Source organism: Anser cygnoides, chromosome 14, assembly GCF_040182565.1.
Source record: "Anser cygnoides isolate HZ-2024a breed goose chromosome 14, Taihu_goose_T2T_genome, whole genome shotgun sequence".
In the NCBI taxonomy this organism is placed as follows: domain Eukaryota; kingdom Metazoa; phylum Chordata; class Aves; order Anseriformes; family Anatidae; genus Anser; species Anser cygnoides.
Window position 1 is genome coordinate 6,787,143 of NC_089886.1, and position 21,382 is coordinate 6,808,524.

The 21,382-nt window shown below is 39.9% G+C and overlaps 1 long non-coding RNA gene across 3 annotated transcripts in view; it reads left to right on the forward strand.

Moving 5' to 3' along the window:
- The first annotated feature begins 229 nt into the window (after positions 1-229).
- The window catches only part of LOC136786354 (uncharacterized), a 34,437-nt gene continuing 13,284 nt past the window's right edge, over positions 230-21,382 (forward strand). For all 3 annotated transcript variants that reach the window (XR_010824812.1, XR_010824814.1, XR_010824813.1), the window contains exons 1-4: positions 230-796; positions 1,552-1,613; positions 4,572-4,671; positions 5,921-6,106. This is a non-coding gene — a long non-coding RNA (uncharacterized lncRNA). The remainder of the gene's footprint in view (positions 797-1,551; positions 1,614-4,571; positions 4,672-5,920; positions 6,107-21,382) is intronic.

The following is a 21,382-nucleotide window of genomic DNA, read 5'->3' on the forward strand; positions in this document are numbered from 1 at the left end:
GAAGACAGCCAAAGATGCATTTCCTTAAATAAGTTGATAGGAAATGCACACACACACACACACACACACACACACACAAAAGGCAGGAAAAAAATCATGATTGCTAAATTTTCTCATTAAAATAGAGAACAAAATATCGCTAGACAGGCTTTCATTTCCTTCTGCTAGATTTCTGTTAGCTTTTTAATGTGACATATGACTCCTAGTGTTCCTGGTCCATCAAAATACTATTAAAATGCTTCAGTAAGATTCTTCACTATTCATGGCAGAAGAAAAGTGGAAGTTTGCAGACTATTGTTTCTCTCTTTACTCACAGCCAGAGAGTTTTTTATTCTCTGAATATATTTGGGTACCAGATGGTAGATTGTTTTCAAAGTTGTCAAGCAGATTAACCAAAGTTAAGATCCTAAGTCCTTTTGGGGGCCTGATGATCCTGCTTAGCAAAGATGCCAATGATCTCACCCAAAGTTGGGCATTTGGCACTTGAGAAAATAAAGTGGACTTGTATGTCCAAATGTTAACTCAGGTTTAAATCCTTATTCTGAAAGAGAAATCTTAGACTCTACTGTAACGAAGGAGGAGCCAAAATGATGTATCCTACGCTGAATATTTTCCTTGGTTGTTTTCTGTGACAGACTTCTGATCTGGATTCCAGGAATACCAAGTTCCTTTGCTTCCTTTCTCCCAGCTTCCTAGAGAAACAGCTTGCTCTTGTTACGTGGACACAGGGTGCCAATACCACGGAGTCCCAATCTAAACCAGGTCCCCTAGGCATGGCAGGAATAAGAATCATCATGTAAGTAGGGGAAAGATGAATTAATTTGTCCACTCTAAGTGCGGAAGTATGAATGACAAACTGCTTCCACCCATTACCTCCACTGCAGTTAGCACTGCTGATCTTGCCCCCAAATTTTTTGTAACTGTGTGACCACAGCCGTTGAATAGCGGTGAGTGCCCATGGGTATCAGACGTGCCTAGAAAGCTGGATAATTCCAGTTGGCTTGGTGACTGCTTTAACAGCAGAATCAGATGAAGTCAGCTGGTGATGGTAATGTTGTTCAGACGCATTGCTGTCCTGCTGTCTAACCCTGGCCTTAATGGAGCAAGACTGCATGATTGGAAAATGCTGCCTAATGATTGTTGCAATACCCACTTTTGCTGATAATATTTTATAGTTATTCACAGAGCTGGCATAAAAAAATTCATGGTGGACATTAGGTCTACACAGCAAGGGATCTTCTCATTGTTTTTTGTGCTGGTTTGATATTACAGAAAAGATAATATTGTTTTGGAGGGCTTAGTTACTTTTGATTATTTTTTTCTATTTCTCCAGCAAAATTTTCCAGGACAATGAAGCAGAGTAAAACCAAATGGAGATAAATTAAGGCCATATCAGTTCTTTCAAAGTGGAAAAAAGCATAGATATGTTCTAAGGAATGCTTATTTCAGTATGGAACCTTAAAAAAAAAAACTATTGAATGGGATTTGTGCTGTCATTTTGTGGAGTGCGTGGATTTGTGTTTGTACATGTGTTTGTGCTTTGTGCTCTAGCTCCAGATTTCATGGGTCTGGTTGATCTGCAAGAAGCAAGACTGGAACTAACCAATCTGTTGGTACGTTAACGTATTTGTGCTTTTGTTCTTTCTGAGCTCCTTTCCACCAGCTTTACCTCAGTGTGACAGTCCTAGGGGTTGAGTAAGAGACCTTGGCTTTAGCTGCCATGGTGAGATTTGAGCTGTCTTGTTAAAAGTTCAGCATGCAGGGCTGGCTTTACTCTGACAAAGCCATGCTGCCTCAAGGCAATTCAAAAGGTACTGCAGAAGCCTGGAGAAAGCACCATTTCTGCACTGTTTTTTTACAAAAAAAAAAAAAAAAGTGGTGAGAGATCTGTGAGCATGGCTTTAATGAGCTGCAAACATGGCACAATGATTCAATATGAGCCAGAAATTAGTCAGGCTGAGTAGCAAAATGACACTTTCTTTTAAAAACATCACAAAAGCATACTGTAATTTTGTATAATTACTGATCAATTGCCATTGATTTATGCCTCTCATTTACCATCAAAGGACAAACTAGAATTTATCCTGGGCACCAGACAGCAACTAGATGCCTTTCTAATAGGATGTACTAAACAATTATTTAAAATGCACCTGGGTTTCAGGATCATGGAGACTTCTGTCATGGGAAATTGTAGTGTAAGAACATGAAACTTTTTTTCAAGTCCTGAAGAGAAAAATGTTTTCTCCAATGAGCAAGACTTGCCAATTGCTAACACTGACTCATTCACCCTGTTGCAAGGACACGGGCCCAGAGTAGTCCCACCTGGTTTTGGCGCTTAGCTGGAGTGTCTCAGCTAAGACCCTAGCTATTGTAGGCTCCTTCGCTTGCTAAAAATAGGGGAGGTGTCTTTGCTGGTGACTTAATGCATTATGAATGTGAATTTACTCATCCTGACTGCCATCACAGGAATGGACTTTTTCAGTCAAATTTCTTTTTTTTTTTTTTCCTTATGAATGGTGGTTGATTCAACACTACCTGTACTATAGTTTGTGTTACAGTTGGGGTCCTGCTGTGAGGACAAGATGGGACTCCTGTCCAGCTGATGGAGAGTGCTGGCTCCTGGGCACCCCACAGCTGGTACCTGGGGCTGTGCCCTCAGCTGCCCAGCTGCTGCCACAGGCTCCGGCTGTAGCAGGACTGGGGGGGCTGTATGGATAGAGCATATATTCCTTGTCCAAAATAAAAGCTATCTGGCACTGTTGCGGCCAAACTTGTCTACTGATTAGTGGATGAGTAATATGTTCAGAGCCTGATCTTTTAGTAGTTTAGTGGAATCATTTAAATCAATATTGCTGTATGACAAATTATAATTTCTGTCATCTGACACAATGTTCTGGGGGAAAAATTGTTTTTCTGAGGAGCGTAAGATGCAATATGGAAACAGCAAAAGCTTGGTTTTCCTTTCCTTTTGCTGCCTTGACAGTGAAAGGAGACCAAAACCTCAAAAGAAATGACAGCATGTATCTTAACACACCACCTGTATTTGAAGTGCCATCCTGGTGTGCGTGTGTCTGGATGTGTGCAGGCACACGAGATCTGTGTGTACCACTGCTCTCAAACAGTATGTGAAAAAAAAGCTTGCATGCACTTTTTCTCCCTTCCAGCTGAGCTAGTGGAGTTTTTAATTGATTGGTACGAGGGCAAGAATTTAAATAAAAGGAAAAGCCAGCACTACCACAGTATGTGCTATTGATTTATGGTTCTCTTATTGAGCAGAAAGTGGCAGGTTACAGGGCAGAGAAGGACCATGAGAAGTAAAAGAATAAAAAAGGGTTAGAGAGAAGGGAGGAGAAAGGAGGTTAAAAAGAGCACCTGTAGAAAAGGGAGAGACACCACAGAGAATGGAGCTTGCAGGAAAAGGAAACATCAATCTAGGGAGAGTGAGGCACGACAAATAAAGAGGTGGGACAAAAAAAAGGTAGAGAACAGAACCAGATTTTCTCAATAGTCAAATCTTTAATACCCTTTGCTTTCCTAGGCTGCTTGCTGTATGGGGCTGGCATTCTGCAACACTGCTTGTGGAGGATGCTCTTGCTTTAGTACCAGCTGGGTGCACAGGGCTGCTCAGCTTGACCAGTCGTGGGTCCTTCCAGGGGTCCTGACCTGTGTTTCTGGCAAATCTTTCCCAGGGCGTGGAAATTTAAATGTCTAACAGTGATCAAGGAAACAACGGGAGAAGCCTGGAATACTTCATGGTAAATGCATAGCAAGTTACAGTATAATTCAAATAGACTAATAAAATACCCTGAAAGATAAAAGCAACAGTCTATGATAATTTTTTAGACTGGTTTGTCTAGATTCTCACCTTTAAAGAAACAGCATTTTTGGGATATTTTTGTGGAAAGATGACAGAGGGCCAGAGTTAAACCAAATGAACTTTCTTTCAAGGCGTATCGGAAGTTAGGGAGGCTGGGAAGGGTGATTCATCACTCAGAATTCTCAGAATAGATTTGCTAAATTTACAAATTCCATGTTAATTTTGATTCTCTTCTCCAGCCTTGACTGGCAGCAGCTGTTTACTTTGTTTAGCTTTACTTTTTGTCTTCATATTTTTTTCCATTGAACTTACCTCTTTGTGGAAGTGTGCCATGAGATCCTGAATTGGTTTTGAAAACGAAGACAGAAATGAGATCAGTCAATACAGCAGTGAGGCAAAGCAAGAAAATATTTTTTCCTTTGTTTCATTTTCACTACACATTTCCTCCAATTACTCTAGCAAAGATTGTAGGCATGTTTCTAGAAAGATCGAAGTTTTGATGGTTGACGGATATTTGGGTGACGCAAACTTGCATTTCTTTGAGAAGCTGGTTCTTTGCACTCAGACACGAAGCCACAATGCACTGTGACCTCATTGGTCAATCAAGCAAAACAAATTGAGTTTGAAGTAATTAATACTTGCTGCAATGTGCTTGGGAATATGCTAGCAACCAAGAACTATCTGCAGAGAATTAGTTCAATTAATTGTACTGACAAAGACGAAACTAATCAGATGAATTATTCTTTTTGTCCAGGTCTTACAATAACTATCAGTGATGGTTGGATTTTATGTTGGCTGCTGCACTGCTGGCACCCTCATTGGTGTTTTTCCTGATGTACCAGCACTGAGTCTAGGTGCGATGCCTTGTGCTTTGAAGCTGGAGAAGTATTACCTTTGCAAATTGCTGCTTTGTGAATGAGAGAGGGAAGGGAACCATATCTGGAATGTAGAGGTCTGCGAGGAAATCAGCGCCTGCAAATTCAGGCAGCTTTCCTCAGTCGGGTTTTACTGGACAAATTACACAGCTATGATCACTTGCTTTGAAAACAGATGTTATAAGTTACAAGGAGGCAGGAGAAGGTTTAATGCCATTAGGTGAGTCCTGCTATCCCCACAGAGAAGACAATAGCTTTAACCAGAATTTTTCTTTTGTGCTTAAACAGAAGACTTTTGTCATTCTTGAATCAAGCATCTCCTTGAATAAGAAAATGAAAGCGTAAAATGTGGCATTCTCACAGTATTTTTATCCTGGTTTGATGTGGAAGTTAGGGTACCATTTCCTGTCTTTGATGTCTGTGCTTTAGAAAGAATGAGAATTAACTAGTGTCAAATGATTGGAGATTTAACAACCAGAACAATGGGAAGATCTGGGGTTGCCCAACCTCTAGAGAAAAGGGGTTGCACAAATATTTTTTTATTTAAAATAATAATAATAATAGTGGGGGAAGATGAACAGCTTTGTGTATCTGCTTGGGTGAGGAAAAGTTACCATGAAATTAAATAATATTGAGAAGTTTAAAAAATAATTTAGCTGCAAGGTTAATTAAACCTGGAAGGGATCACCTCTACCCTTGGAAGATTCTAAGATCAATTTAGGCATGATCTTAAATCTAATCTATTCCTCTGTGGGACATGGGATAGGTAACATGACCTTTATCCCCATTACTCTCGTATCTGTGATTTGGGTACAAGTTGTGTGTGAAAGTAAAAAAAAAAATTAAGCAGTGAGGATGTTTGTTTTCACCCACAATATCTAAGCATTGAAAGTGATCTAAGCAACATGGCTTAAATAACTTAAAATTGGTATAAGAAAACAAGAGGATTGGAGTTTGGGGGGGGGGGGGGGGAGTAGGAGATAACTGCATTGCTTTGTACTTGTGCTTTGAATAGAGCTATCCCCATTTTAGCAGGGATACATAATTTCTGTCCACAAGAAATGCTTAGATGTCTCAAAAAAAACTATGTTAAAGCATCTCACCTGTAATGAGGAGAGGCAGGTGAGGACATTCATTTCTGTAGCAGGAACAGCAATAATCCATGACCTGAAATAAAAAAACACCAGGGTGGTTGGACTGACCATGCTTTCCCTGCTGCTCGTTACAGGCTGCTTCACCGGTGACTTTGAAAAGTCTCTGTCAGTCATGCCATGGATCACCTCCATTCATCGAGTGCTTCTGATGTGCCACACCAATCTCAAGTGAATTTTCTCTTCTGCATCATTCTTTTTTTTTTGTTTGGTAATGCTCACCTTGACTGTTTTGAGGACCTACTGAGAGCCTCTGGTTGCAGGTGGGTGTGTATATATGCACGTAGGTACATGTATATTTGTGTGTGTGTGTGTGTGTGCATGTGTGATTTCTCAGGGACGTTTCCAGTGGTGTTTGAGGGTGTCTCAGGAACTTTTCTTGCTTAGGCTGCAAGATAGTGACACAAGGCTGAATGGTACCATAATGTACCCAAGTCAAGTTTTGAGACTCCATATTATCACAACCAGAACTAACTCCAGAGACCATTATATGCATTTATTATACAGTACTAAAGTATGAAAGACTCAATTAAAGTTTATTTGATATAAAATTAACACTCCTTTCTTCCTCTTCACTGTGCTGATTATGTTAAAACAGAACAATGAGGCAGCTGCAGTGGAACAGTATCAGAGAAATTTCTGTCAGCATTTACTATAGGCGAAATTATAAGGCTAGGTTTTCTCAGCCAGTTCAGTGAGCCAACTGGCTGCACATGTTGCAAATGCTTCTTTATACTATCATGAACTGCAAAAAGAATACATTGAATTTTTCCTCCCTTTTAAAAAGTAAGAGAATGGTGCAAACACAGGAAAAAATTACCATATTCAGCTCTTGCATTGTGCTTCTCCTCCACAGCTTTCCAGGGCTCTGATCCAGCAAAGCCCTTCAGTGCTTGTACAACTTAAGCACCTACGCAGTCCCTTTGAAGTCACTGTGACTCTTTTAAAAAGTGCAGTTAAACACATGCCTCACTTGAACTTTAGTTTGATTTGAACGTTGGAATTTTCCAAAGGGAAAAAATGTGTTTTACAATCAATGCAACATATGTGATCTTAGTACACAGGGAAAGCAGGATGGGAATGATCACCTCTGAAAACCAGGCAATGACCGACCATCAATCACAGGGACTGCATTTCTTCTACTTGCTTTATAGTAAAATAAAACTTCGGCAGACTGGGTTACTTTTTCAGGGTCCTTTAGTGTAATTTCTCTAGAAGCTTTTTGGATCTACTCCTATTAAATTTTATAGATTTCTATTCTGTGCGACTGAAAAAATAATATTTCAAATGACAAGTCTATTGAAACCCTCATTTTTTTATCATAAGGATTTTTTTTAAAGCATCCTTCAATCTATTTTTTACTCTATGATGGAGTTGGAATAAGAATAGTAATTTGGCAATGTAAATTTGCATAGAAATATGCTGCCTAAGAACTCATTTATTACACCAGTTATAACTCAAGCAGATATGAAATGGCCTAAAGGTAAAGCAGAGTTGATGGCAGAATAAAAATGTGCATGTAACTTTCTATGGGCTTAAGTTTGTTGACTTTGTGATTATTTTCATTTAATATGTCTCCAGATGGAGATTAACTTTTTTTTTCCTGGATGTTTACTTCTGGCTCACTTGTACCGAAACAGGAGTATGTGCTCTGATTAACATTTGGTTTAATTTAAGTGTAGCCTTTCGATTCCTTGCTGAAATAGAACTTTTTATATATTTTTTTTATGGTCATTTATTTTTTTCTATTTTCCAATGGCTCAGAAGGGAGATTCCTGCATCAAAAGTAATCGCACATTGTAGGTAGCTACTGTAATTTTTCTTCCTTTGCAGTAGTGGATGCGTACTACTTTCTTTACATTCAGGTTCATTGAACATGATGTCAAAAGAATTCTGTTCCCAATTCTGCTGTGTTTTTATTTTATTTATTTATTTTTTTTCCACATTACTTCATGGCTTACAATTGACAAATCTAATTAACTGTAAATTTTACTCCAGGTGTGGGGAAAAAAAAAGTAAAAAAAAAAAAAAAGTAAATTAGGGTTTGGTAAGAGAGAGCAGCAAAAGGTACTTTTTCCCAAGCTCACCCAACTGGCTCATACTCTGCTAAAATACTAAAATACATTGAAAAGTATGTGTGTTTTTAGTGGGCTTGCTGAGCTTGTGCTTTTTGGCAGAGTGGAGACAAGAGCAGTCTTTATTTAAAATAACTAAATAACTAAATAAATTCCCCTATGATATAATCAAACTTTGAGATAAGGTTCTAAATGCTGAAATGCTGAAGCCGCTTTAATGTTGATTATGTACATCTCACAATATCCAGTAGAGTCAGATAATGCACAGTTTCAGCAAAGTCTTGTTATCTTTCATTTCTTAAAGACTCACCAGGGTATAAAATCCAAGTTTTAAGCTGAAAGTGAAGCTGAAATGTCATATGATATCACAGGGGCTTATTGGGCAATCACTACTTTTCTGGTCTCTTACTCTCTGTTAATGACAAATGAAAAAAAAAAAAAAAGAAGCCAAAATAGCTTGTTTCTATACTGCAGACAATAATGACCATCACATGGGTTATTACAATCATCATAGACTTGTATTTTTCAGCTGAAATAGTTTAATGTTATTTTTTATTACTGACTACTGTGGTTTGCTGCTTTAGAAATTAGCTCTGTAATTTTAAATATCTCTTTCTCCCATGTATTATGGCCATATAAATAAGGGTAATATTTTTCTCCCATTGCTTTTGTTTAGTTTTCTGACTCCTTCCATATTGATTTGTCTCAGTGCTCTGTGAAATTGATTACATTTGTTTCTTTAGAAATGAGGCTTCTGGAATTCTGCATTATATTTACCACTCAGGAAAAAAAAGTGACAACAGAGAAATGGGTTTCTTTTAGAAATGAAACAAAAGCCTCATTTGGATGAGAGTTAATTTAATGAAAGTATTTAATCTTCCCCTCCTCCTTATCCAGAAGCAAGAAGTTATGGTACTTCTTTATTTTAAGATTTCCTTGCCATGTTTATTGTGAGTCATTTTCGGTTTACTGGCAGAAATGAATTTTTATTCTGTTAGGCCTGCTGAGATTACCCTGCTCTGTGACAAGGAGCTGTAGTCTTTTTTCTGGTTTGAGCACCATCAACAGACTGAACTATAAGACTCTTTATAGTATATTCACTTAAATTCCGTACTACTTGTCACATGCATTCCTGCTCCTTTTTACGTGAGCAGAAGAAATGGATGGGAAGGTGGCAGTTGCTTTCGGGGAAGTTTACATTTTGTTGGATTGATGCAGAGGATTTCATTCATCCCCTGACCTGTCCCTGTACCCAGACTGCGTAAGGTCGTAGTGCAGCATCCCTGCCAGCGAGCAAACCTCTTCCTGCCAGCTCGGTAAGGAGATGTGGCTCCGCAGGCTACGCTCAGCAAAACTACAGCTGGGTCGCTCTGTCTGTTTTCATGGCAGTCCACCACCGGGAAAGCTGAACTTCATGGAGAGGTGGGGCTGGCATCTTGCCCTGAGGCTGGGGTGAGCTCCGTGAGCTCAGATTGAGGTGGGGAAGAGCAAAACAACTTGGCTCTGTGCTCTGCACTGCTGCTGGGGGAGCTCCCTGAGCTGGAGCAGCCTCTGCTGTTTGCAGATAAAACTCTGTCTCGTTGGTTGTCTAATGTCAGCCTAGTGCCTTTTTTTGGAGACAAACAGACCATCCTGACCTCACTTGAGAGCTGCAATGTATTGCAGACAAGCAGGTGCCTAATCCTCGTGACAGGAGGCAAGGCAGCTGCATCCCAGCTGTGTGGAAACCTTCCGTTGTTATAGGGACTGGGATGTGGGTATTTTCTGTCCTCTGGCCTGTTGAAGGTGGAAAAGGAAACTAAACCACCCCTTGACACAAAATGTGTCTTTTAGTGAAATGAAGAAATTCCCCCAAAGAAAAATGACCACAAGTCAGGCTATTCTTTCTCTTTCTCCCACTTCCTGCCAAGGTTTTATAGCGATTATCGAACAAAGTCCGTGTCACAACAGATTAATCTCTTAAATGATTTTCCCTAGAGAAGGCAAAGCCCATGGGCATGAGTGCAGCCAACATGATGTTACAACAACCTGCTCCCGGGTGGCTGCTAGGAGAGGATCAGAAATGGGGGCTGCTCTGAAAGCGCTTGTCCCAGAGGACAGCTTTTCCAGGGACCACTGAAAGAAGTGAGGGGAGGGGAATCAGGGAGCCGAGGGGGAGGAGATGTCACAAGTGTTGTTGTGGTGAGAGGGTGCTAGATGGCAGAGTTTGAGACCTTGGCTCAGAGAGCTGAGAATATAGTATCTACTGTGCAGGCCAGCATAGCAGCAAAGGCAAGAACCGAACGGAGACCGATGGAAATGTGGAGTGATCTGCCTGCGTCAGAGACTGATAACGTGCTTGATCAGGCAGGGGTTTTCAGTGAATTCTTGTTGAATTTCCATCTGCTGGACTGCATTTCAACTGGGTGTGGGATCTAGAAGTAGTTTTAAACACCTTGAAATATCTTAACTCTTTCTCTCTGCTCCATTGCTTAGAGTCAGGCTCCAGTTACAGACCAAGGGTGTTGGGGGAAGTATCGCAGACCTTGTCAGCTAGTCACAGCTACCAAAATCTGCGTGGCATTAAAGGCTGCCTCACACTCACTTTGTGGTACTTGTGACTTCCACTCTGGCCTCTTTCAGATGAAAAATAAAAGGCCCAAAACACCTGGTTAAAGGAAATGTTAATCTGACTGTAGGGAGAATTTTTGTAGATATTTTCCTAATGAGCAAATTATGCCATTTGGAGTATCCCAAAAAGGCATAGTTAAAAGGGAACCTCTTGATGTCAAACAGTTATTTTGGTCAGTGCTTCAGGATGTTTTAAAATGTGCATTGATGAATATAAACAAATCACCAGGGATTTATTTATTTTCAGTGCAATGCTATTGACAGGAGAAACCAGGAAGCATATCTCTTCAAACCATTACTATCTCAAGATGTAAATCGTTAATGATACCACGTATGCCAAGCCTGTACATTATTTAGACAGCTATAATAGTTCTGATGTTCCAATGAAAGCATGCTCTGAACAGAAGTCACCGCACTCTTCACTGCATGCTTAATCAGATTTTTCAGTCACTGTATAGCGAGAAGGATTTTTAAACCCCAAAACCTGCAGTTTATGGCAAATTATAATGTTTGACAGGGTGAAAACATGCTCCTCTTCAAGTCACTGTCTTCAGATGAACTACACCTTCAGAATATCCTTATGAATTAGGGAAATTTCATAAATGCTGTTTTGTAGTTGAGGAAACTTGTATGCAGACAGTACATGGCTGTCTCAAGGTCATGGCAGATTTCCTCTCATTTACTCCCCTCCCTAGCTCTAGGTCATGGTAACATAGTCGTGTTTACACCATCTCTTCCCTGCCGCAACTTGATGATAGTGGGACTGCTGCTGGTGGAACCTCCTCCTTCAAGCAGGAGCCACAGCTAGGCTTAGCCTTGGCCTTGCATTTTGTAGGAGGGAGAAGATCACTGGAACCACCTCAGAACAAATCAGTCCAGTATTGCATTCATGAAATGAGAGTCTATTCGACAGAGACAAAAAGAGCATCAAGCAGCCCATGGTGTTACTTCTAAGCACTCTCTTTGCAGCTTCCTCCAGTGCTATGACAGGAGCCACTAGGTCCACAGATGTCGGTGCTGAGGGACACAGCACTGGGACTGTGTGATTCAAGGCCTCTTTTACCCACCAGCATGGACTTCATTAGCATTCAGAAGATTTGCAATGTGACTGCTCACTTGTTTGATCTCATGGTAGCAGTATGTTTTGTATCCCTACATGAAGTCCGTGGTTCAGATAGTCTTCTTCCAAGGTTGCTTCTCTCTCTTGGCTGTTTACTAAAGTACTTAAGTCCTTCAGCATCATCACATGAGGGACTTTATCAGTGAAGCAGAAATTACAAACACAACAAACTGAATTTTATATTCCCAATCCTTAAATAGCTTTACTGAGGGAGAGTGAAGGGGCTGTGCATCCTTTTCATTTCCCTTCCCCCTCCAAAATAATCTCAAGTTTCATGTATCTCAGGTCTTTCTAGCTATTCTTCTCTCACGTGCTTTGAAATCATCTCATCTCACGTGCTTTGAAACCTCTCATTTCTAGAAATGCTATCTCCTGCCACCCTCAGTCTGATTTCTGGAAATGAGTCAGTCTCAAATTAATCTTCTGGATGGAAAGCTGGCCCTTCCCGACCGGCTTGATGGGTGACTCATGTCTTTGCTTCTGTCTCCGCCCCAAACATGGCAGCCTGAGTCACTGTCCTTCATCACATCTATCATATCCCCTGCTTACTGAGTTGGAAACTCTCAGCTGATGTGTGCATCTAAGCTCCCGAGCTGTCCGAGTGCGCTGACATGACCCGCGGGCTCCTACGACCCTGTTGCCCTCCGTCTCCATCACTCTGCCGCCGCAGTCAGGGACAAGCACTCTTTCAACATCTTCCTGGAAAGGACTCGTGTGGTGATGGGAATTACAGAGTAAGTCCTGTCTCAGCGTTTGGTTCTTTGATCGCTTCTGGACATTAGCATTGGAGCTAATCACCTAGTTAATTAAACTGTCTCAAATATAAGCCAATATTGGGCCTTGGCCCAGACCTTTTATTTACGTTTCTGACCAGCCTCAATTCTTCATTTGGCAATATATCAAAATGTACAGATGGATCAAAATAGTTCATCATTTCCCAGTCAAATCTGATTCTTTGCAAATAGTAACCCAGACTGTCACAGATGGTATACACAGGACTTGAATTATACATATGCAAGCTGGGAGCGCTTCGAAGATGCAGCCAGCCAGAACAGACACCGTGCCTCACGGAGTGCTTCCCCACTCACATCCTACCTGCAGGTCCAAAAAAGTTCCCTGTGGAAGTGGATGGGACGACTGCCATCCTGCAGCCAGGCTGCGTCGACCTTGTACAGAGCTCAGCCAGTGAAGCCCGTTACTGTCAGAGAGCTGCTCACCACCAGCTTGTAGGTACTGTACGCTCAGAGGAATTGTCTGACATTCAGATATTCAAATATATATATTACAGGAGACTTTGGTCTTCAGCAAGCAGAAAGCATCTAATTTAGTCGGATAAATTATTCATTGTAAATAATTTGTTCAGCTCCACTACCTAGCAACAAAAGGGTTTATTTTTCCTTCCTTCCATGCATATAGGATTTTTCTGTCAACAGTAATGGGGAGATACACAGAACAAGTACATTAATATTAGTGTTTGTTTTTGTTTTTGTTTTTTTCCCTATCTACATCTTCTTTAGAAATGGGTATAATGTAAAAGTGTAGCTATATTGGTGTTAGCTTCCAACCCAGGGAGCTCTACAGAGAAATCTCTTCTGGGCATGTACAGTGGCATGCATTCCAACAAGAATGTATTTTGCAGTCAAGTAAGTATTAGAAACTACTTTTTTTTTCTTTTTTTTTTCTTTTAGTATTTTTATGTAAGTGACACTTTTAGCTTTATGAACTTCTTTCTCTATTTCCCCTAGTTAAGGACATAACAAAATGTAAGAACTATGGACTAAAAGTCCAACTAGTCAAGTAGACTGTCGAACAGCAAGGGACTCTACTCTTTTGAGTAGAAAAGCATGACAAGCACAGAGCAGTGCTTCTCTCAGCTTTCAGATATTTATAACTAGGGGTCATTATGAGCTAGGAGGGTGTCTTTCTATTTAGTAATCTCTGGATATTTCTTCCATAAGTTGGTCTAATTTACTTGTGTGTGTGTGAATTCATTTGTGGTTATGGTACCAAAAGCAGAAGTAATATTCTTTGTTCATCCAGTTTAACATGTTGCCAGTCTTATTTTTCCTTTTAACCTCTTCTGATGCACTTGCAGAATTTCCAAGAAAAGAAATGTATGGTCCACGCTGTCCTATCTCCATCAGTCCATTTGAAAAAGAACTTGTGATTTACAGGTGATTATGTAGCAAATTCTGAGGCCCATCAGTTTACCTGTATTGTTTTTCTCTCTGTTGGTATCTGCTTATCTCAGTGACCATTCTGTGTCTTGAGGTAGAAAAGTATTTTGTCCTGTAAAACAGTACTTATACCTTTGCTTGAAATTTTTGCATTCTATATTCCTCTACTGAAATTACCTTCTTCCTTTCCCTGTTCCCTCTTATTCTTGTCATCTGTTTTACTATTCTTCTGGCAGCCCCATCCCAAAGGTGGTGTTGACTTCAGAAGAGAAGTTGATAAATAATACCACATTTAGGCTGTGTAAACAGTGTTGATCTTTGGTCTTTTCTTTCTTCTATGCAACCTTCTAACTAGGCAAGCAGAGAAGAAAAGACTATGTTCATCTACCTCAGGCTACTCTTTCCTTACTGAAAGCTTTGCTACAAAGGTTATTCAGAAGGGGAGAGAAGTAAATCTATATTTGTAAATAAACAGCAGGGTAAATAAAAATATTCTATTCTGTAAGTATTAGATGTTCATCAAGGTTGAACAGCAGAAAAGTTATCAAGAGATAGGTAACTTCTTATGCACTAAAAAACATCCCATGATACCTGCAAATAACTTTTCTATAGCAAGAAGTAACAAATGCTGGGGATTTAAGTTTGGAAGTTTTAAGTTTGGCTGGTTTGGAAGCTGTAACTTGTTAAGACTTTTTTTTATTATTTTTTTTTTCTTAAGTCTTGAAGTATAGTATTCCCCAAAATGATGCTGTGGCAGCCAATTCTTCATTATGTTATGATGCATATATGCTCAGACACTCATTCAGCTGTAATTTCCCTTAGTACCCACACTGAAATAATCTCGAAGCATTTACTTTCTCAAACAAGTAGAAATCATGCCAAAAAAAATAAAAACAAAATTTGTTCTCTGAGCTATTTAGCCACTTCTGCAGGAAGAAGTGTAATCCAAGAAGCAAGGTTGCAAACTGTTTTCTCCATGTGGCTGGCAAACACAACAAATGATGCTTTTAAAAGGGGTGAAGAATAACAGAATAAGAGACAACTTCGATTGCAAAAATACTTTGTGATCTCAGCCTGGTCTGGTATGTGTAATGGTAGCGTCTGGTACTTCACGATCTGGAAAGTTTATATTAATGCTCAGTCTTTTTATCGAAACTTCACAAAATAGCAAAATCCCTACTGTACGTTTCAAAAGAGAAGATAACTACTGATTTCTTCATTTAAGCCACATTTTCATGGCAATAGAAGATATTAGTTTGTTTTAATGCAGCAGAAGACATAAAAGGAGGAAATCTTTGCCCTGAAGAATTGAAAAGAAAATGGATATGAGAAAGGAAGTCAGAAGGGCAAGCAGTGTTAGCTCTATTTTATAGACAGGAAATGGAGAGCAAAGAATGATTGTTTTTGTCAAGCCTTTCTAGAGAAAAATAATGATACCAACTGTGCATCAATGTAACTATCTCTATCACCAGAGACAGAGAGAGAAAGATGAGGATATTAGATTCAGGAAATGTGTAATCAAAACACCATTGAAATAAAGAAGAATCTTTGAATCAGCTCAGAGGAAGCTAGTTCACTTTCTAGTGATTTAATCAGTGAGTCGGGATGAAGATTTTACCTGTCATGGACTTCTGTCTCAAACTGGTATTCTGTTATCCTTTTTGCATTTCAGCATCCTTAAATTTGGTGCCACAGAGAGCATTGCTTCCTTATGAATCCATGCAGCTCCCAGTGCCCACAGTGTCTTAGAACTATTGCAGTATCCATATGGAATGGTAATAATAAATTAGGTGTTCAAAATGATACAGTTGATCTGAAGAGTTTCTTGAAGCTGAATTAATGCCAATCTGGTGGTTCAATCCTTTTCAACCCAAAGTTTCCTCAACTGGCTACTTGGTGCATTCTGCTATGGAAACATCTTTGTTGGAGTTGTCACTGCCTTTTGTCTTGCAAGTCATTCTCTGTGTGTGGCAATAGCAGGGGTTCTTCATATCTAAATTTCATTTTCTCATGTGGCTTTTACGAGTCTCAGTTCAAACTCTGCCCAGATGGTTCCCCCATGTCAGAATCCATCAGGCATTTTCTTTTCCATCAGTCATGAACAGGATCTGGGGATTTGGGCACATGGTACTGTCAGAACAAAAGCAAATGCCAAGCAAAGAAATCTGTCTTTCTTTCTTCAATTTCTTTTCTTTTCTTTTCTTTTCTTTTCTTTTCTTTTCTTTTCTTTTCTTTTCTTTTCTTTTCTTTTCTTTTCTTTTCTTTTCTTTTCTTTTCTTTTCTTTTCTTTTCTTTTCTTTTCTTTTCTTTTCTTTTCTTTTCTTTTCTTTTCTTTTCTTTTCTTTTCTTTTCTTTTCTTTTCTTTTCTTTTCTTTTCTTTTCTTTTCTTTTCTTTTCTTTGGTAGGGGTGGGGATAGGGATATGTCTGTTGGTATTGGTTTCACAGGATGCTTACTTGACTGTCTCAGAAGTGACCATACATTTAAAACTTTTCTTTAAAATAACTGGAATCCATTAAAAGCTCCCATTTGTATTCAGGGCATTTCAGCACTGAGCAGCATGAAAGGAAGAGATCAATAATCACATTGCAAGACCCAACTTCTTGCTCTGCTGGTCTAACATAAGCTAGCTCAGCTCCAATACTGAATCCAGTCCTCCCTATTTTGTCCTTCAAATGTAGTATCCCACCTTCTTCCCCTTTACCTTACAATCCTCTAGGGCTCTTTCCCAATTCAGCTATGATAACTTTTTGTTTTGTTTTGTTTTTACCTATTTGCAGTTTATTCCCGTATCTATTTTTCTCCTCTTTGATCTGGCATTTGGCTAGTACTACTGAAGGACCCCATGTTCACATCTTTGCATAGCCTTTATTTTAATGCCACTCTCACTCATCACTGGCTCTGCAAACTTACTCCACTGCTTTGGCAACTCATTTATATCAGCAAGAAGGAAAGTATTGTTTAACTGGCAAATGTATATCACGAAGAGAAAGATGGTAGGAGACATACAGTGATACGTTATGAGTTAGCAGTATGACAGAACTAACTATTGCTTCCTAAGATAAAATTGTAAAATTTGTGACTAGGAGGGTCTCCTTTTATTTTTTCTTATTCTTCAATGTTTTCTCAACTCAAGTAATTTCTTACATAAGATTTATTATCATTAATGCAGTTCTCCCTCCTATTCTGCTCTGCCTTTTATCTATCTTCAGGTTTTTATATCACTCCCAAGTCTCAATGGTTTTCTAAAAATATTTAAAGTGCATTTCAGGTTTTGTTGTTGTTTTAAAAGCTAGTAAACTTTCCCCAAAATTAGATCTTGGCATTACTGATGCCTCTTTCAGCAACAAAGTAATAGTCAGTGGTACGTCCTATTCATTAATGCTCCAAGATGGGAGAACTAGAGGGGACAGGTGCTTAGCCAAAAAAAAAAAAAAACAGCTGCCTGTGAACAAAGGGGATATGTTGAGGGAGGATGGAGGGAGAGAGAAAATCTGAATGTGGAATCAATGCCAGAAAATGATGGATGCAGCAAAAGAATTAAGAAACCGAAGTGAGATGCCCTTCTGCGTGACCATGTGCCAAGTCAGGGAGAAGGAATGCTAGGATGTGTTGATGTTTGATTCACTGCTGGTTTTGTGTCATGCAGAATCTGGCAGCCACGCAGTGTCTGCTGTGTGTCACAAAACTCCTGTGGTGAGAAACCACATGAAAAAAATTATGAAGGGGAAAAACATTGGCACAAGAATTTCAGGCTGTCAGTCCCTGAAATGAAAGCTTGCTTTAGGTATAGTAGCAAATCCCTCTAGTCTACACTTTCTTTCACCTTATTTGTGACTGGGTCTCATTTTCTACTGATTCCAACTGCACAGCCATAAAATAGGCTTTGAATGCTGCTATATGAATAGGAAACCTCTGTTTTTGCCACATACCATGCTTAAATGGTAGCTCTAGCTTTATGCGCATGTGACTTAACAAATAAAGCTTAGGCCAAAAGATGCTACGAAATGTTTGTTAAAACTTGGAGCATCATTTTGCAGAGCCAGGTTTCTGTCAGGACTGGAGTCTCAAGGTCTAGGGTACTGAAATCATTAGATTTTGATGCCTGCCTGAGTTTGGAGTCTGAAACAGTAATTTGGAGTTTGGAGCTGCCTTTGTTCATGTGAACTGTCTTAGTTCCAGGGTGAAACACTGAATGGCAGCATTAGTAGCTGTTACACTGTTCTCAGAAATAACCACCAAGTTGTGCAGACTTTTCAATCTTTTTTCTAATTGCAGGATAGCTAAGGGATGCAGGGAATAACTGGGACATAACTTGAAAATTTATAAGGCACCCAGAGAGAAACTGTCACCCCTTTCTATTTGGAACAGACCAAGCCCTGGAGAATATAATGTAGAAAATAAATTTTACTCCACTTTTTGTTTTCCCTCTTTCACCTGTGCAATTTTGGGTTGGCTTAAAGTACAGGAACCAAAATGCTGGTACAGGAGAAATGTTGTTGTAATGCAGTTTGAAGGCTAAACATCAAGATGTCTTTGAAACAACAGAAGGGGGTAGAGGAGAATTTATTTTTCTGAGGTTTCAGAACTAGGTTTTATCTTCTAGCACAAAAGTAAATGGAATTCACATCCAGACTTCCCTTGGTTTGTTCTCCAGCTAAGCGCTGATCCTTTCAAGTTTTAGTCATGTCTTATTCTTCAGCAATCTTCAAATTTGACACTGAATCTTAATCCACAAAAGGCAAAAATCTTGAACGCTTCAGGTATTTTCAAGATTGGCAGTAATATTAGGAGGTAGCCAGAATTTCACGTTGTTCTTCTTATCACCCTCTTGAACATCCAAAAGCAGAGATTTGAGTTTTGTGAGTAATTACCAGAGTGTTCTAGGGTAAAATTTTCATCAGCTAAAATAAGGCTTTTATTTCTTTGTAGTGAAATGGGAAATTTGCTTGCTCTTAGCAAAACGAACATATGTTTATCCCATGTGAAAATCTGCCATTAGCGCCTACAAGCTTCTAGTTTACACAACATCTATTTTCTTTTGCAGTGGGTAATGAAAGACATGTCAGAGTCACCCAGGCTCTTCTGTAGTCTCACAGACCGTTGTTCCAGGACCTGGGAGCAAAGGCCATGGCATCCATTCCTCAGATTCCCAATGCTGTGCACAAAAATTAAACATCATATATATATTTAAAAATTGGCTTTAAAACCCCTTCAAGAAGCCAAAAATAATACAGAAAAGGAGAGCTTTATTTTTCTTTGTCTGTTCATTCAATGTCTCATGATAAGAAGAGGAGAATCTTTTGTTGGATTCTGCAGCAATGTTTTGGCCAACAGTGTTAATTGTTTTCTTTACTTTTAATGAAACAAACTGCCTTGGGCTGAAGCTAAATCTCTTTAAGCCACACAAGTGAAGATTAACTTCTTGTCCTTCCTCTTTTGCAAAACTGTCAGAAAAATATCACTTCCCTTTTCCATTTCCTCCTTAAAATGTTGTACACCTCCTTGCTCAGCATCCTTCTCAGTTCAGAGCTAGAGAGACACACAGCAGAGTCACAGCTTCGTTTGCCTGGACCAATGCAAAAGGACAGGACATTCCCACTGCATTTGAAGCAAGATTGCTCTCAAGGTTCACACACCAAGCAGAAGATCTTTTCTCATTTCAGAAGAGGAGGCAGGAGCAGATCATTTGGTGAGCTGATATTAGGAACTGGTAGCAGCGCAACAGGCTGATGCCACTGTAGTACAGTCTGTGAAGTCTCTTAACATGCTAGCATTCACTTTTTTAAAGCTCCTTCCTACACAATAGCGCACAATCCTTCAGCTTTTTCACTCAGTAATCCATTGTAAGCTAACTGGAAAAAAAAATAGAAAAAATATTGGGAAGCTCTACAGCAGAAGTGCTGTGAGTCTTGTAGACTGGACTGCACTCAGGCAGATGCTAAGTGGGCTAAAGACAGTATTGCTTGCAAGAAAGTTCCATAAAGTGATCAGACTGGGATCATCAAACAACCTGTGGCATCCAAGAGAACACTGCTAATATCCCATGATTCTTGTTATGCCTAATACTTGGGTGGCAATGAGCCAATGTTGCTCGTACAGTGTGTTGTTGTTGTTGTTTGGTTTGGGGATATATATTTTTTTTTCAGGGTAAAAGATGCTCCAAGAAGTCAGAGACCATTTTTCTGCATGTATCAAGAGCTGCGTCTCATGATTTTTTCACAATTAATTCTCCTAGTACATCAATGTGGAGAACTGCGAGATTATGGGAGACCAGGACATTTACCATAAAGCAGGAGGAGAGCATTTCTGGTGGATTTGAAAGACTCAAAACCCAGGAACAAAATTTAAAAATACAAAAATTATAGGACAGTAGGTTCTGAAGGCAAGCTGACGATGCTTTTCCCAGAACAAGCTAAAACTAAACAGAATTAAGTTCTAGGAGAAAACAGACCAACAACAACAACAACCAACAGAAAAAAAAAAAATTCAGAACTCAGGTAGAAAAGTTGTTTTGGAAATTTAGTTGCAATTTCAAGTGTTCTGTATATGTTGTTCCATGCGACTCAGTAGCATTTCTAGCATAAAGATTTTTAGAATTGGCAGGAATATGTGACTGGAAAGGAAGGATGAAAAAAAAAGCTGTTTTTTTTTCTCTTTTCCTTATCAAATTACTTATTTTGATCTCAAAAACGTGGCTATTCTTTTTAGAGAGGCATGTTCAGAGGGGAAGAGCAATCCCTCGCCAGCTAGTATTTTGCATCGTTGCTACCTGCTAATTACGTGAGGCAATCTTCAGAGAGCCTGATAGACACATCCATAATACCTGCTTGATAGGATTTCAGCAGAACTTTGTCCCTCTTCTCATCACATGCAGACACAATGACTCTGTAGCGTTTTGACAGCCGTGTGTCTGAGATGTCTGTTATGAAGGAGACGAGAAGGAAGATGTTCCAGGCTCCCTTGTTGCCACCCTCCTGATGAGTAATTCCAGGCAGTTTGGAGCCTCCTCGTGGTCCTCTCTATCACCCCCACCCCTCTGTTCCCAGCAGCACATTCTGTCTCCTTCAGGAGTCATGCCAGCCTCTCAAACCTAAATGGTACATTATGTTAGATTAATTGGCGAAGAAAACATCCACAGAACAAGGGGAGGTGGGGGAAGAGGAAGGTTTGCTTGTCAGAAGTGTCATTTTATCACACTGAAAATCATAGAAATGGGGAAAAGAAGGATCCATCTTGTAAACGAAAAGAAAATGCTTGCCTGGAAGTGACTGGCAGTAACTTGGAGCGAAGGGGGAAGAGATGAGGTGCTGGGGAAGGGAGGGGAGAGAAAGACACGGTCCCAGTCGGTGTGTGATGGCTGTCACCAGTGCAAGCGGGGCTCCGAGGAGACAGCTTCAGCTGTCTGATCTGCGTCGCTGGACTGGTAGCTCTCCTCTGCCACGGGTGGACTCAGAGCAGGCGCTAAACGAGGCCCTGGGGGGGAATCTTTTGGTGAATTGGCCCCTGGAGAAACTCTCAGTACAAGCTGAGCACTGTGTTTCTTTCAGGTGGCCGC